This window comes from Macrotis lagotis, chromosome 1 (assembly GCF_037893015.1).
Source record: "Macrotis lagotis isolate mMagLag1 chromosome 1, bilby.v1.9.chrom.fasta, whole genome shotgun sequence".
Lineage (NCBI taxonomy): Eukaryota > Metazoa > Chordata > Mammalia > Peramelemorphia > Peramelidae > Macrotis > Macrotis lagotis.
Window position 1 is genome coordinate 641,757,351 of NC_133658.1, and position 15,858 is coordinate 641,773,208.

General features: G+C 40.2%; 1 protein-coding gene across 3 annotated transcripts in view; it reads left to right on the plus strand.

Annotated features, from left to right (window-relative positions):
- The first annotated feature begins 2,207 nt into the window (after positions 1 to 2,207).
- The window catches only part of TMPRSS4 (transmembrane serine protease 4), a 51,216-nt gene continuing 37,565 nt past the window's right edge, over positions 2,208 to 15,858 (plus strand). For 2 of the 3 annotated variants that reach the window (XM_074215152.1, XM_074215151.1), the window contains exon 1: positions 2,208 to 2,432. The gene's annotated coding sequence lies outside the window, so the exon portion shown is untranslated. Of the gene's footprint in view, positions 2,433 to 9,837; positions 11,029 to 15,858 lie in introns of those variants that run through there. The other variant, XM_074215150.1, reaches the window with a different exon arrangement.

Below are 15,858 nucleotides of genomic sequence, written 5' to 3' on the forward strand. Positions count from 1 at the left end.
GGAGGGGAGATATGGGTTGATAGAAAGGGAAGATGGAACAAGTGAACGTTTTTGAGGATGAGGGAGACACTTAGGGGCAATAGGGGAGTATCTAGAAGATGGAGAAATGTGAGAGAGTGTTGAAGATAGAGAGGGAACAATCTAAGAAATGATGGAATAGGATTACTTGAGCATGCAGTTTGTTAGTTGGCAAAGTAGTGCAATGGATAGAGCACCAGGCTTTGTCAGGGAGATCTAAGTTCAAATCCATCCTCGGAACCTTTACTAGTCATGTGATCCTGAGCAAGTTACTTAACCTCTTCTTTAGTTTCTTCAACTATAAAACATGGATAATAATACCATCTGCCCCCAGGATTGTTGGGAGAATCAAATGAGATAATATTTGTGAAGTACTTAGTAGGAGTTATTTGCTAGGTAGTGGCAGTAGCAATAATATTTTGGCAGGAAGAAGGGCCTCCTCTTCATGAAAAGAATGATGAAAACAGAGATAGTAATAAAAGGTTCTTAGGAAGTGTGAACTGAGGAGGAGGAGAGAGGAGGAGAAAATGAGAGTCATTTTTCAGTAAAATACAAGGCAAGGTTCTCAGCTAAAAGGGGAACTATGGGAGGTTTTTAAGGAGGGATGAAAAGGTTTGGAAGATTAATTTTTTGTCATTGTTCAGTCATTTCAGTTGTATCTGACTCTTTGTCACCATTTTCTCAGCAAAGTTATTGGAGAGGCTTGCCATTTCCTTCTCCAGTTCATTTTTTACAAATGAAGAAACTGAGATAAATAGTGTTAATTGATTTGCCTGAGGTCACATAGTTGGTAAGTATGCAATTTGAACTCATGACAATGAGTGTTCCTGACTCCAGACCCGGTACACTATTCACTTGTCCAGGAGTTAATTAAAGAGCCATGATAGGATTATCTTTCAACCATGAGAACCCAGTTGAGGTTATGTAGTATAGATGTGTAGTGAATCCAGTCAATACAGCATCATGATTTTTCTCCAATTTCTTCAAGGAAGCATGTGTATAAAAGTGAAGGCAGTAGGAATGATCCTACAGAAGAGAACAGTATGGAGTTGAACCAGTTCACCAAGGAGTCAAGATGGAAAAGGGAGGAGAACGTAGTTAGTGAAGGGAAAAAACTAAGAGGTTGAGGGACCCAATGTAGGTCATGGCATGGATGAAGAATGAGGTTTGGAATGCAAGGCAGAGGGAAGGATGGAACAATAAATTATACACAAATAAAGGAATTACATAGTTCCCAAACCTGGAAATAGTGAAATATGGATAATGGCAAGATCAAGAGTATGACATATGGGAAGGAGAAATGGGCCATAAGAATTTAATAAGTTGAGTAACTGAAGGGTTAGAGTATTTGAAGGATTATCATTATTTTTATTATCACCATGTATGTTTGACATTTCCTACTATGAGACCAAGAATTGAGAGAGGGAAAAAATACTGTGATTCCAAAGTCCTATTAGGTGAAATTGTGTCAAGGTTTTCCATAACACATTTTTTTCTGAACATGGCCATAAACTTTCCATGCCTATTTTACTGAGGAATAAACTGAAGCATTGAGTAAGGGGGGAGAGCCAAGCTAAGTCTTAAATGCCTTCTCTCAACCACTCCCACCTTTGACATGTGGGCACAGATCTTCCAAAATGAAGTCAAAACTTAGAAAAAAAATTTTTTGAAAAACCCCAAAATGTTATCAAAGGCCTTAAAACTTGTGGGGGAGGATCTTACAGATTATCTAGTCTAATCTTATTTTATAGCTGAGAAAACCAAGGCCCAAAAAAAAGACCAGATAATTTACAGGACACCTACAAAGTCTTTTGATGCATAACCCAATGCTTTTTTCCACTGTAACCCTTTGTCTCTTTTAAGATTCTTCCCCTAAGACAAAGGAACAATACAAGTATCACCCTACAAAAGAAAAGAGCAAAAGAGATTCAGAGAGTGAAAATACCTTAACATCCTTCCTCCCTATTCACCTTCTCTACACTCAGGAAACACCCAAAGGGGAGAAAGCATTCAGGCAGGAAGATCTTTGCGACATCACAGGCAAGTCACCCTCTCCATACTTGTGGGACCCAAGGTTGACTCTGAGAGCTGTTCCACCCCCCAAAATAGGTATCAGGTTACAAATTATGTGAGCATTCCTGTTAGGCAACTTTACCTGTGATTTTTTTTTTTAAATAGACTATCCCCTCTCTGCCAAAGTCCCTCCTGAAATACAAGAGCAGCAGTGCTGGCTGAAGGGAGGAGAGATGTTAAACTGGACAAGAGGCCTGTCACAAAGATAAATCTCCTCTGGAACATGCCTCAAGGGAATTTCTGATCAGCTTCTATTTAGGAAAGGCCTTCATCACCCACCTTCGATCTCCAAGAGGTCAGCAGCTAGGACCAGGCAGCCAGAATTTCACAGTACCAATACGGTGAGTAAGATTACTTAGCACTCCTAGAATTAGATGAAAATGGTTGCCTCTCCACATTGAGCCCCCCAAAAAAATATTTAATGCAATACACTAAAGCCAAAAGGCACCCTAGAACTAACGTGGAAAAAATTCCTATTTGAGAATTCTGTAACTTTATAGATACTAAGTAATAACCCTTAGGGAGAATAGAGGTCTGTGGTCAGTGAATAACTTGCCTGTCTCACAATCCACAATCATACAACCCCCCCAGGCCCTTGGAACAGTGCTTGGAGGGATCAGAACTTCAGACATCACTACTAACAATAGACAATCCTTATAGGTCAAGTGCCTTCATTTCTCAGCCACTGACAGTACGATGAGCAGAACCCTAAACTTGGAATTAGGAGAACAAGGTCTGTCTTGAACAAGTCACATCTCCTCTCTCCTATAAAAAAAAAAAAAGAGGTTGATCAAGATAAGTTCTATGATTACTTCCACCTCACATTCTACAATTCATCTCCATTTCCTTTTCCCCTTTCCTTGGGCTCTTTTGGTAAAGGAGTCTCTGGGAGAAGGCAGTGGGGTGGAGTAATCCCCAGGGTTAGAAAGTTTCTGTAACTGCATTAATCTTTGCAGTCTCCCTTGGGGTTCCCACTTGTTATTCTCCTCCAAAAATACAAAATGCTCCACCTAAATACCAAATCATGCTTAGTGGTAAGGAAAGCTGACCAGTTGAGTATGGTAGAAATAGATCACTCTAGCAGGCCTCGATGATTTATTCTCTTCATATCATCTCTAGGACTTTTGCGGAAGCTTGGGGGCCCAGGTGACCACATAATGAGGCCAGAGAGAGGATAAGGACTGGCTAACATGGTAGAGCAGCACCATGACTGGATTAGATTACAACCAAGAAGTTTCCTCATCTGTGAAACAAAGGGATTAGACCAGAGGACCTCAAAGGTCCCTTCCAATTGGGCATCCCATGAGCTAATTGCTTCCCTCCAGCATTGCTTTGAGGAAGGGGAAAAAATGCAGCTATTTAATGAAATTTAATAAAGAGAAAGGAAGACCTGAAGGGGACACTCAAGGGGTAGCATAGCCTACAGGACCCTAGGTCATAGGAGCATAGCTAGAAGGGGAAGGGAAGGAGAAAGGAAAGAGGGTGTGGGTGGAAATGAAGGGTCAAGGGAAGTGAAGGAAGAGAAGGAAGGAGGAAGGGAAGAAAAGAAAGGGGAAGTGAAGGAGGAAGGAAGGAGGAAGGGAAATGAAGGGGAAGAAAGGAGGAAGGGAAGAAAAGGAAGGGGGAAGTGGAAAAGCAATGGAAAGGAGAGAATCTGAAGTCCTTTAAGGTCACAGGCTACCAGAAAGAGAGGTTAGGGACAACATTTATATGTGTTTAGAAATCTCCAGTCTCTAGAATTATTCTGGAGACATCTAGAACAAAGACCTCTCACTATCACTTATAAAGAATCAGGATTTGGGTTCAATTAAAAGAAGAAACTTCCAACAATTTTATTAGCCCTGGAAAATCATTCAGTTTATTGCATTAAGTACCTATTATGTGGCAAGTTTTGTGCTAAGATCTGGGGATACAGATAAATACAAAGAAAAAGAAAAACTGCTTCCTCTTAAAGAGTTTATATTATGATGGAGGAGATAACAAGTCTATACAGAATAAAAATAAAGAGAACAGATAGGAATAGGTATAAAGTCACTATAAAGTGAAGAAGTGAATTCCAGGTCTAAGGGACAATTAGTCCAAAGGCACAGAGACTGGAGATGGAGCACCATATGCAAAGAAGAAAGAGAAGCCATCTTAGCTATTCAGTATCTCAGAATATGGGAGGGAGAGTAATATCAAGGAACTGAAAAAATAAGTTAAAGCCAGATTGTGAAGGACTCCAAAAGTTAAACATACAAGTTTATATTTTGTCCTGCAGACAAAAGGAGTTGATTGAGTAGGGAGTGACATGGTCAAATTTGTGCCTATAGAAAATCAGTTTGACAATTATATAAAATGGACTGAAGTGGATAGGGACAGTAAAGGGGGGGTAGAGAATAGAGGCAAGGAAAGCAATTCAGTACTTATGCAACAGTCTAGGAGACAGGTAAGGAGAGCTTCAATTGGTAACTGTGATTAGAGAAAAGGGAATAGAAATGAGGATAATGGTGGATAGAAACAGCAAGCTTAGGCAGCTGACAAGGACTAGATGAGGAGGAACAAGAAGTGAAGGATAATTCCAAAGTTAATTAATTGACTGAGAGGATGGTATCCTTGACACAAAAAGGGAAAAGGTAGGTTAGGGGAAAATATGAGTTCAGTTTTGGACAAGTTGAGTTTGAAATCTCTATGGAACATCTAGTTCAAATCATCCAATAGGCAGTTGGAAATGAGAAACCAAAAAATTCATGGGAAGCTGACTTTACAAACCTGACAGGCATGTGCTAAGCAATCCTAAATCAATCCATGGAATAAACTGCTTTACCTGGTAGTGAATTCCCTGACACTAGAAATGTCCAAACAGTGATTGAATAATAACTTCCAGTGAGGTTGGTTTTTATGATTCTCTCTAACTCCAATATTAGATTTACCTAGGGGGCGGCTAGGTGGCACAATGGACAGAGCACTGGCCCTGGAGTCAGGAGTACCTGAGTTCAAGTCTGGCCTCAGACACTTCATAATTACCTAGCTGTGTGGCCTTGGACAAGCCACTTAACCCCATTGCCTTGCAAAAAAAAAAAAAAACTAGATTTACCTAATACCCAGAAAAGTTCAGATGGTTTGCTTCAGTTTCCTTTAGTAACTATTGGCTGAACTAGAACAAGGACCTAAGGCTTCTGACTCCAGGGTCAGGGGTGTTTTTCCTACTTCTATACACTGCATTGTTTTGAGAAAAATGAACGAGAAGAAGGAATGAGTTGTGGGTATCTTTGACAGAAACAGGTTCCCTAAATCCTTACATCTTCCAAACTTCTCCAAAGAAAGACTGGAGGATTCTAAAGAACAAGACCATGATAGAGGTAAGTCATCTGACTCAAAGACAAATCAAGAGTACACTCACAGCCTAAGCCTCCTTCATTCAGGAAGGAGTCTAGGCTGAAACTGTCCAACCTCTGGGAGAACTACTAAAGACAAAGGAAAGAAATGCTAAGTTCATTGATGGCAACCTGCTTCTTTGGGGTGCTGGGACCCACTGGGGGGTCTGCTTTTGCAAGGAAGGTGGTTTATAGAAAAAGTCCCAAAGATTCATGTGCTCTAGAAGAATACAGAAGGGTGGAAAGAGACCCCTCATTCTAAAACAGGGAGGAATGAAGAATTGATGCTCTAAGAAGGACAATGACTGACTCCAAATAGCACAATAAATGAGTTGGCAGACTAAAAGCAGTTAATGCTTCCACATTCTCTGAAAAGAGTTCAGTATTATAAGCAACAATCTGTAAATGGAAAAACCAAGTTACAAAACTATTACAAAAGCCCAGAATCTCCAAAGAAAGGATAGTGCCACAACTATCAGGACAACCTGGATTAATGCCTCATGAGTCAACCACCAAATCACACTCTTTTAATAAGCCTGTTATTATCTATTAATGACTGCCAGAGTAAATGGTATTCATTCCCTGCTGGGAGCAAGTCCCTCCCTATACACAGAGCTCTACAGGCTGCTGCCCATTAACAATAGGTTATTCATTGAATATTGGCTAAGTGCCCATTCTGTGTCCAATTCCAGGTTAGACTCTCCAGGTACTCAGAAATATAAGGAGGTAACCCTCTCCTTTGAGAGGGGGTCACACACTGTCCATCAAGTAAAGTAGGACTTAAACTTCAGAGACAGACCCAGAGAGAGAGACTGAACCCTTCTACTGGGTGATTCTAAACTTCATTTACTGGTTATTTAGAGGACCCCATTTAATGGGAGACCTAAACCCCAAATTCATCCAGAATCTTTGTATAAGGACCTCCCAGGCTGCTTGGTATTTCTGGAAATGATAGGAAAAAATCAAATTCCTCCTTCCCACTCTTTTTATACTTCACATCATAAGGGAGTCACCAGTTCAGATCAGTATAGACCCAAAGCATTTGGCCAGATTTGGCCGGGTCTCAGGAATGTGACAAATCAGAAAACCATTCAGTTTGTCACACTGGCCTCTCAAGTAGTCATCCTAGAAAGGGTATAGTCCCTGCAAATATCTGGAAGTGAAATGGGAAACTCTAGAGCTTAACCAAGTAATCTCTTCCTATACAATCTTGGGTTGGGTGAGAGTTCTTTTGAGAGAATTCTTCCAGTGAAATGAAAGGTCATACTAAAATAGATTATAGAGAAGAAACTGAACACCAAGTTCCTCACCTAACTGGAGGAGAGGATCCTGATGTTATTCTGAACCTTGAAGTAAACAAGTGGACATTAAACCCACTTAAACCCATTAAATTCACTTAAACCCTGAGCAAGGCAGGACCAGTCATCATCACAGCATCAGACAGAGTTATCTCAAAAGTGTCCAGACCTATACCAAAATCAACCATCCTGGGCAGAAACCTGGCTTAAAGTCACTTAGACCATAGGCTGCTAAAGCTGCAAGGAGGCTCCTCCCCACCTAAATCATAAGCCTAGGCATAGAAAGGACCTCAGAAGCCATCTAATACAACTTCTCTATTTTGCAAATTAGACAACTATGTCCCAGAATGGTTATGTAACACTGCAAGTCACACTGCTGGTAAGCAGCAAAGCTTGGATTTCAACCCATTTCCTGGCTTTCAAGTTGGTACCCATTGTTCTGTATTACACTGTCTCCTTTTTCAGACTGAGCTAGGGTTAGGGGTGAATATGAATAGCTGACCTGGGGAGCAACCTACTTTGAAACTCAAAGTAGTATTGTTTTCAGTATCACTTTTTACACCTGTGTATGTTTAATATTAGAAAATTCTTTCTAGCCAAGATGGTGGAATAAAAGCAAGGACTCCCAGGAGCTCCCCCCAAACCATTCCAAATACCTTTAATTGATGACTCTAACCAAATTCTAGAGTGGCAGAACCCACAAAAAGACTGAATGAAACAATTTTACAGCCTGAGACAACTTAGGTGTTCCTTAGGAAGGATCTGTTACACTGGGATGAGAAAGGGTTCTCAGCAGAGCCCAGGCCTCCCCTTAGCAAACTGACTCTGGCCATCCAGGAACAGGCCACAGCTAAGAAACCTGGAAACCACCATCACTGTGGCAGTGATGGTGGTTTCCAGGTTTCTTAGCCCAGAGATCACCAAGGACAATTGGGAAGCTCAGCAGGGAAACACTGTTGCACCAGAGTAAGAGAGAAGTCCAGTCCAGCACAGGACTCAGTGCAAACCCAGCTCCTACTTGGGAGCCACTTGGGCAGCTGCTTCTATAGCCCTCAACCCACAGACAGTAAGGAGGTCAGGGAAGATAGCAGAGGTCTTTGCTATCCCTGAGACAGGACTCTGTTACTTCACCCATATTCAGATCAGGTCACAGTCAGGGACCCCAGTCTCAGGAAAAGGAGCAAAAGCACCACAGAGCTTATGACCTGCAGCAAAGCAGGGACCCTCCTCATAGTTCCAGGGTAGAGAGGAGTGCTTGTGGTCATCCACTGCCAAAGCACAGTCCAAAAGAGCAGTCAAAGCCTCTCATAAAACCTTGAAGAAATTGTGGTCCCCAGGGGGGGTATCCCTGAAAACAGCTGAAAAATTCTCAAAAGCCTGAGACAGTGTGTCCTTCACCCTGGAAGCAGAGCCCCACCTTAACAAAGAGCTAAAATCAAGTCACAGACTGGGGAAATGAGCAAACAACAGAAAAAAAATCCAACCATAGACAATTATGTCAGTCCTATGGAGGATAAAACTGCACACTCAAAATATAACAAAGTCAAAACTCCTGAATACAAAACCTCCAAGAAAAATATCAATTGGTCTCAGGTTATGGAAGAGCTCAAAAAAGACTTTGAAAATCAAGTAAGGGACATAGAGGAAAAATTGTAAAGAGAAATGAGAGCAATGCAAGAAAATCATGAAAACCAAGTCAGCAGCTTGGTGAAGGAGATACAAAAAATAGTGAAGAAAAGGACAGTTTAAAAACAAGTTTGGGTCAAATGAAAAAAGCACTCCAAAAGACCAATGAGGAGAAGAATGCCTTGAAAAAGCAGAATTGACCAAATGGAAAAGGAAATACAAAAACTCTCTGAAGAAAATAATTTCTTAAAATGGAGGTAAGGGAAGCTGATTACTTTGTGAGAAATCATGAAATAATAAAACAAAAATCAAAAGAATGAAAACTGGAAGAAAATGTGAGATATCTCACTAGAAAAAACAACTAACCTAGAAAACAGATTCAGAAGAGATAATTTTAAAATTATTGAACCACTTGAAAGTCATGAGCAAAAACACACCCCCTAGACTTCATTTTTCAAGACATTCTCTAGGAAAACTACCCTGATATCCTAGAAGCAGAAGGTAAAATAGAAATTGAAAGCATTCATCAATCAACTTCTGAAAGAGATCATAAAATGAAAACTATAGGAATATCATAGCCAAATTACAGAACTCCTAAGACAAGAAGAAAATATTACCGGCAATCATAAAGAAACAATTCAAATATCATGGAGCCACAGTCAGGCCACAAGATTTAGCAGCTTCTACATTAAGGTCTCATAGGGCTTGGAATATGATATTCTGGAAGGCAAAAGAGCTTGGATTACAACCGAGAATCAACCACCCAGCAAAACTGAACATACTTTTTCAGGGGAAAAGATGGACATTCAATGAAAAAGGGAACTTTCAAACTTTCCCAATGAAATGACCACAGCTGAACAGAAAGTTTGATCTTCAAGTAAAGGTCTCAGGTAAAGCAGAGAGAAGATGGATGGGAAGGGCAAATCATGAGGGACTTAATGATGTTGAACTGCTTGTATTCCTACATGGGATGATACTCATAACTCATATGAACCTTCTCATTAACTAGGGAAGTTAGAAGGAGCATAGATAGACAAGGAATGGGAGGGAGTTGAATTTGAAGGTATAAGATATTAAAAAGATGGAGTTAATGGTGGAGAAAGGAATGAACTGGGAGAAAGGGAAAGGAAAGGTAGAATGGGGTAAGTTATTTTACATAAAAGAGGCAAGAAAAAGCTTATGCAGTGGAGTGGGAGAGAGGGAATGTGAGTAGTTGAGCCTTACTCTCATTGGAAGTGACCCAGAGAGGGAATAACATGCACACTCAATTGGGAATAAAAATCTATCTTACCCTAGAGGAAAATAGGAGAGGAAAAGGACTGGAGAAAAGGGACAGGGGGAGGGGAGAGGGTGTAGGTGATGGCAAAGGGAAGGCAGATACAATACACATTTGAGGATGGTCAGGGTGAAGGGAGAGAGAGAATAGATTAAATGGGAGTGGGAGGGAATAGGATTGAGGGAAATATAGCTAGCAATAGCAACTGTGTTGAAAAAATGTTAAAGCAATATGATAAAGTATGCTATCCAGCCCAAGACAGAGCTGATAGTATCAGAATACAGACTAAAGAAGTTATTTTTTCTCACTTTATATTTGAGACTCTCTTTCTTTGTGGGGAGGGTTTATATTTACTTTTACAACATCACTATTGTATGGCTACACATTTTAAACCTATACCAAGTAACTTACTTTCTCGATGTGAGGAGTAGAGTTGGAGAAAGGGAGAGAATTTGGAATTCAAAGTTTTGGAAGTAAATGTTGAGATTTGCTTTTTGCATGTAGCGGGGAGAAAAAAAATTTAAATATTTTTTTATAAAAAAGACAGTACCCTGACCTGAACACATTATTGAGTTTATATAGTGAACTAAATTAAAGTGGTCTGATTAGTGAAGAATAGAATGCGACAATAGCCTTCCTTGTTTAGGACACCGTCATCAAGAATATATATGAAAAGAGGGACAGCTAGGTGGTGCAGTGGATAGAGCACCGGCCCTGGAGTCAAGAGTACCTGAGTTTAAATCTGGCCTCAATTACCTAGCTGTGTGGCCTTGGGCAAGCCACTTAACCCCATTGCCTTGCAAAAACCTAAAAAAAAAAGGAGGGGAAAGAATCTATATGAAAAGAAAAGAAAAAAGGAGTCACATTTATGAAGAATGAAAGGCTACAAACATATAGCTTGAGGGCTACAATGGACCTTCCAATACAAGATAGCCCCTCCAAAAAAGAAAAAGAAAATTCTACCCTTGAGACATATAAGGATCTATTTTGTGGTATGTCAACCTATATTTTAAGTGAAGACTCAAAGTAGCTAATAGGCAGAAACACATAATCTACATACTTTTAACTCAAGGGGGCTGTTTTTGTTCAATCTTTGCAGGTGTGTCCAACTTTTTGTGACTGAATTTGGGGTTTTCTTGACAAAGATACTGGAGGGGTTAGCCATTTCCTTCTCCAAATCATTTTATAAATGAGGGAAATGAAGCAAATAGGGTTAAGTGACTTGACCAGAGTCACACAGTAAGTTTCTGAGGTCAGATTTGAACTCACAAAGAAGAGTCTTCTTAACTCCAGGCTCAACTCTCTATCCATGGCATCACCTAGCTGCTCAGCTCTCTATCCATGGCATCACCTAGCTGCTCAACTCAAGGAAAAAGAAATGGTACATATTTCTAACACTACTTAGGGTTTAGGCTCAGGCTGTCCACCTGAGCAACTTGTGAAGCCTTGCCTTCTTCATCCTACTGAAAAGAGGACTGTGAGTAAAAAAGGAAGAACAGGAACTGGTGTTCTGGTCTTCTGGTGAAGGGACAGTTTAATCTTTCCCAGAACCCCTGTCTAGCCTCTCTTTCTGCTTCCTTAAAAATACGATTTTAAAACCACCTTCCCTTATGGTCTAGCCCTCTCAAGGTATCAGCAGGATCAGTTTCATAATCTGCCTTTTTATAACAGTACCTATTTATCAAATTCCCTTGACCCTCTGTCACAGGGGGCATATGAGGGAACAAAGAAGGGGTTAAAAGCATTGCCAAGGATGCAACCATCACTGACATTATGACACAATCATCATGCCAAACCCTTTGTTCTCTAGGACTAAAACATCAAACAACCCACAGTCCACTCCTGGCCTTATCCAAGGACATACAGAATGCAGAAGAATATAGGGATACAAAGGATAAAAAAAGCCATCCAAGTCTAATAGATACCCCCTCGCCAGCAGCCAAACCACTTCACCCTAAGGCATTCTCACCTCTCTCTCTCCTTCCCTTTTTCCACAGCATCAGTAGAAAAAGGCTACCAGTTCAGAACTTCTAACTTTCCCTGCTTTTAGGCAGTCTCAGTTTGAGGGAAAGACTAAAGTAGTTCTCAAGGATGGTGGCCACATCTACTTCTTCCTGACCCCGCAGTATAACTCATCCTGCCTTTCTTAGTATAGCACATCTGGATGGAAAAGTTCTATGGGGCTGGACCTGGGTGAGTCCACAGAATCACAGAATTGTAAAAGACCTCTGATGCCATCCAGTCTGACATAGACTAGAATGAGAACCCCTTCTATGACATATTCGACAAGCAGTCATTCAACCTTTGACCAAAGACCTCCCGGGAGGGAAGAAGACCATTGCTTCCAAAGTTAGTTGCCCCATTCCACTTTGGGATTGCTGTTTCCCCACATATCAAGACAAAAATCTGTCTGTTCTGGTTCTACCCTCTGGAACCAAAGCAGAACAAGTCTACTCTCTAATCTTCATGACTGTCCTTCAAATATGTCAATATATGATCATGTGGTTTCCTCAACACCCTAGTCTTCTCTCCTCCTGGTCAGACATTACCAATTCTTTCACTATATCCTCACCTGGAATGATCTTAAAGCTCATCCAGCAACAGCAAGAACATTGAAATATGCTTTCCTTTTGCTTACAGAATGGGTTGGATTCATAACACAGCAATCTTCTGATAGCCACAGTCTAGCTAGAGGTTATAGGCAAAGCTTCAGAAGACACAGCCTCTTTCTTTGGTCTTAACCTTACTCAGCCTATGGTCAAGGCTGACTTTGGCACCTCTTATTCTAATTAGTGTCTGTGTTTTACTTCCCCTTGTGATAGTTGTCATGATTATGTAGGTATGTAACTCATAGAAGTATGTGGGGAGGGACCCTAAAGAATAAAGATAGGAAAGGGAGGCAACATTTATTCAATCTCTTTGGTCCTTCACTTGGCATTCCCAGATGGTCCAACCCATGGTCTGGGGACCATATGTGGTCTTCAAAGCACATTCACAGCCACATCATGTAACTGGAAAATGAAGGAATTGGAGTGTATATGTGCCAACATTACAACATCACAGACCAGCTTAACCCTTGACTAACACAGCTCTTAACAAGATGTTGTTGGGCAATGCAGCCCAAAAGAGCTAAAAGGTTACTCTAAACCTTGCTCTAGACCCACGATCTGATTTTCTTTAGACTCTACCACCATATTTCTTTTACGACTTAGTTACATGAAGGCATGGTTGGTCAATTCTATTTAAATGGTAGGACAGATTCAATATTAGATGTCATCAAAAATGTTTGTAATTGACAAAGTAGATAAGGATAGTTGGAAAAGCAGAGATGTGTCTGAGCTTGAGGAAGAATAGGGTAAGGATAAGGGAGAAACAAAGATAGCCCCCAACAGTAGCTCTCAGTCTTAACTGATTTGCTGTAAAACAGATCTTACCAACAGTCACCCCTACCTCCACCCACTAAAATTTCATGCTAAGCCAACAAAGCCCACAAAAACCATAGAAGTACATCTCCCACCCCCTAGACCTCATTCCAATTTCCCAGAATTTTCCAAATTCTCAACATATTACATAACACCATTATGGTAGAAGAGATGGGAATATGACAATGTAAGCCCCAAATAGCAAAAGTTCAGGAAAGATGAATAAAAAAACTTATTCCACAACACGTATTATACATCTGTTTCATTGAATTTCCCTCAATGGGAAGAGGCAAGCTAGCCAGTTTCTCAAGACTTTTCCCCAATTATATTGTCTTCTAATAGTGCCTAATTGGATGGGATACTGGATCTGAAAACTGGAAGAGTGATTAAAAGCATGCGAGCTATGGACTTCAGAGCACTAGACTAATAATTTGCAGACATGGATGAGAATAAACAAATCCTAGAATTGAAAGGAACCTTAAAGTTAATCTACCCAAATTGTGAACCCTATCTACAACATTCTTGAGGACTAGTCATCTGACCCATACTTAAAACACAACCAATCAGCAAACTGTCTTTTGGGGTTAAGTTGCAGTTCTGACATTTACTAGCTGTATGTTCTTGAGAAAATCATAACCTCTTTGAGCCTTAGTGTTCTATCTATAATATAGAATTAATAATACTTACCCTTACCTTAATAATAATTACCCTTATAGGGTAATTGTGAGCAAAATATAAAACAAATTATAAAGCACTATATCTAGGGTTAATTTTTGTGTGTGTGTTAGCTGCTTAGTGGATAATCCTGAGTTCAAATCCAGACTCAGTCACATATTAGCTATGTGACTCTAGTCAAAGTTACTTAACCTCAGTCTACCTCAACTGTAAAATGGAAATGTGGGCAACTAGGTGGCAGGATGGATAGCACCCTGGGCTTGGAAACAGGAAGACTCATCTTTATGAATTCAAATTTTACCTCAGACACTTATTAGCTGTGTGACCCTGGACAAGTCACTTAATCCTATTTGCTTTAGTAAATAAACTGGAGAAGAAAATGGCAAACCACTCTAATATCATTGCCAAGAATATCCCAAATGTGGTTACAAAGAATAGAACACAACTGAAATGAGTCAACAGCATTAAAAATGGGGATAATAATATCTCTCCAGGCTTATCGTTTGAATATTACATGAGATTTTGTTGTTGTTGTTTGAAGATTACACAAAAATAAATGTATAGCACATAATAAGCACATACTGCTGTTTCCATTTTCCTTTCATGGAAAGGATTAGTGTTGTTAAATACATAAAATAATGAATTAGTGATGTTAAATACACAAAATAAAATGCATAGGACTACAGGAAAAGCAGATATATTGCATTTCAAGATATTTTTATGTTCATGGACTTCAAATTATGAACTTTTGGACTACCAAATCACAGTCACAATGTCTTAGAGTTGGAAGAGACTCCACCTAAAAACCACTACCATCTGACACAGCCCCTTTCAATTTCAGGATACTTCTAACTGTAAAAAAAGGAACGTACTGCCCTCAGTGTTCCTAATTCCATTCTTTGAGCCCAAATCTAATCCCTCTGCCACAAGGTGATTGAGAAGTAGAAGTGATCATGTCCTCCCAGGTCCCCTCTTATCCAGATTAAATGCTTCCAGCTCCTATAATTGATGCTGACATAGCTTCTTGGACACCCCTCATTGTCACTGTCAACAGCCTCCAGCTTCTTCATGTACTGCCTAAAATATGGCATTGAATCCTCCTGGAAGTGAAAGACCAATCTCATAGAGAGGACCAAGAGGAAGGTGTGACATTTCAGAAATAAGTCATGGGAGTCTTAAACGAAGCAAGCATGGGGAAGATAATATGCTATGGCAGAAAATATACTCATTAGCTGTGCACTGAAGACCTGGGTTCAAGTCTTGAATTAGCTACTTACCACCTGTATAGCCTTTATCTCTCTGAACTACAATTTCCTCATCTTTGAAGGGATTAGATTAAATTATCTCTAAAATCTGGCACTCTTTGGGGCTGCAAGTATTATTTTTCTCTAATAGAGAAACAAATTAGGAAAAAAAGAAAGAAAAACTTAAAATAATTACAGAAAAAAAAATTTTCAGGGTCCATGTACAAAGTCAGCAAATTCTAAGCTATCAGTTACAGACCAGGAAAGCAATTGGTCTTGCAGTCATTGTAGATTGCCCCTCCTTAAAACACCACTGGTTTGACGTCAAATGGCTCTGCTTCAACAAGGGAATAGAAACAAAACAGATTATGTACCCTGGCACCACACGTAGCCTGGATTAGCCACAGCTAGAACACTTATGTCCTTCCACTCACCACACCCCAGCACACAATAGAGTTGGAGAAATTCCAGAAGACTGCAACAAGAATGATCCCAGGGTGGATACACATACACACAATTACACACAGTCACATATACAATCTCTCTCTCTCTCTCTCTCTCTCACACACACACACACACACACACACACACACACACACACACACACACTTTCATCAGGTGGATATGCTCTCTATTGGAATCAGGACCCAGGGTTTGATTTTAATCAGTTAAGGAAACTCATTTTTCCAGCTTCTGAAGATTCAGGTCCAAGTCCCTATTCTAAGGCCACCTTAGCCTCATCTCTCTTAGATCCAGTCATTCTTCCTCACCCTCTAGCACTGAATCAATCCCAGTAAGGGGAATTCAGGGAAATGTTTAACTATAGGCTGGGAGGAAGGAGGGAATGTACCTATGACACTTTAAATTTAA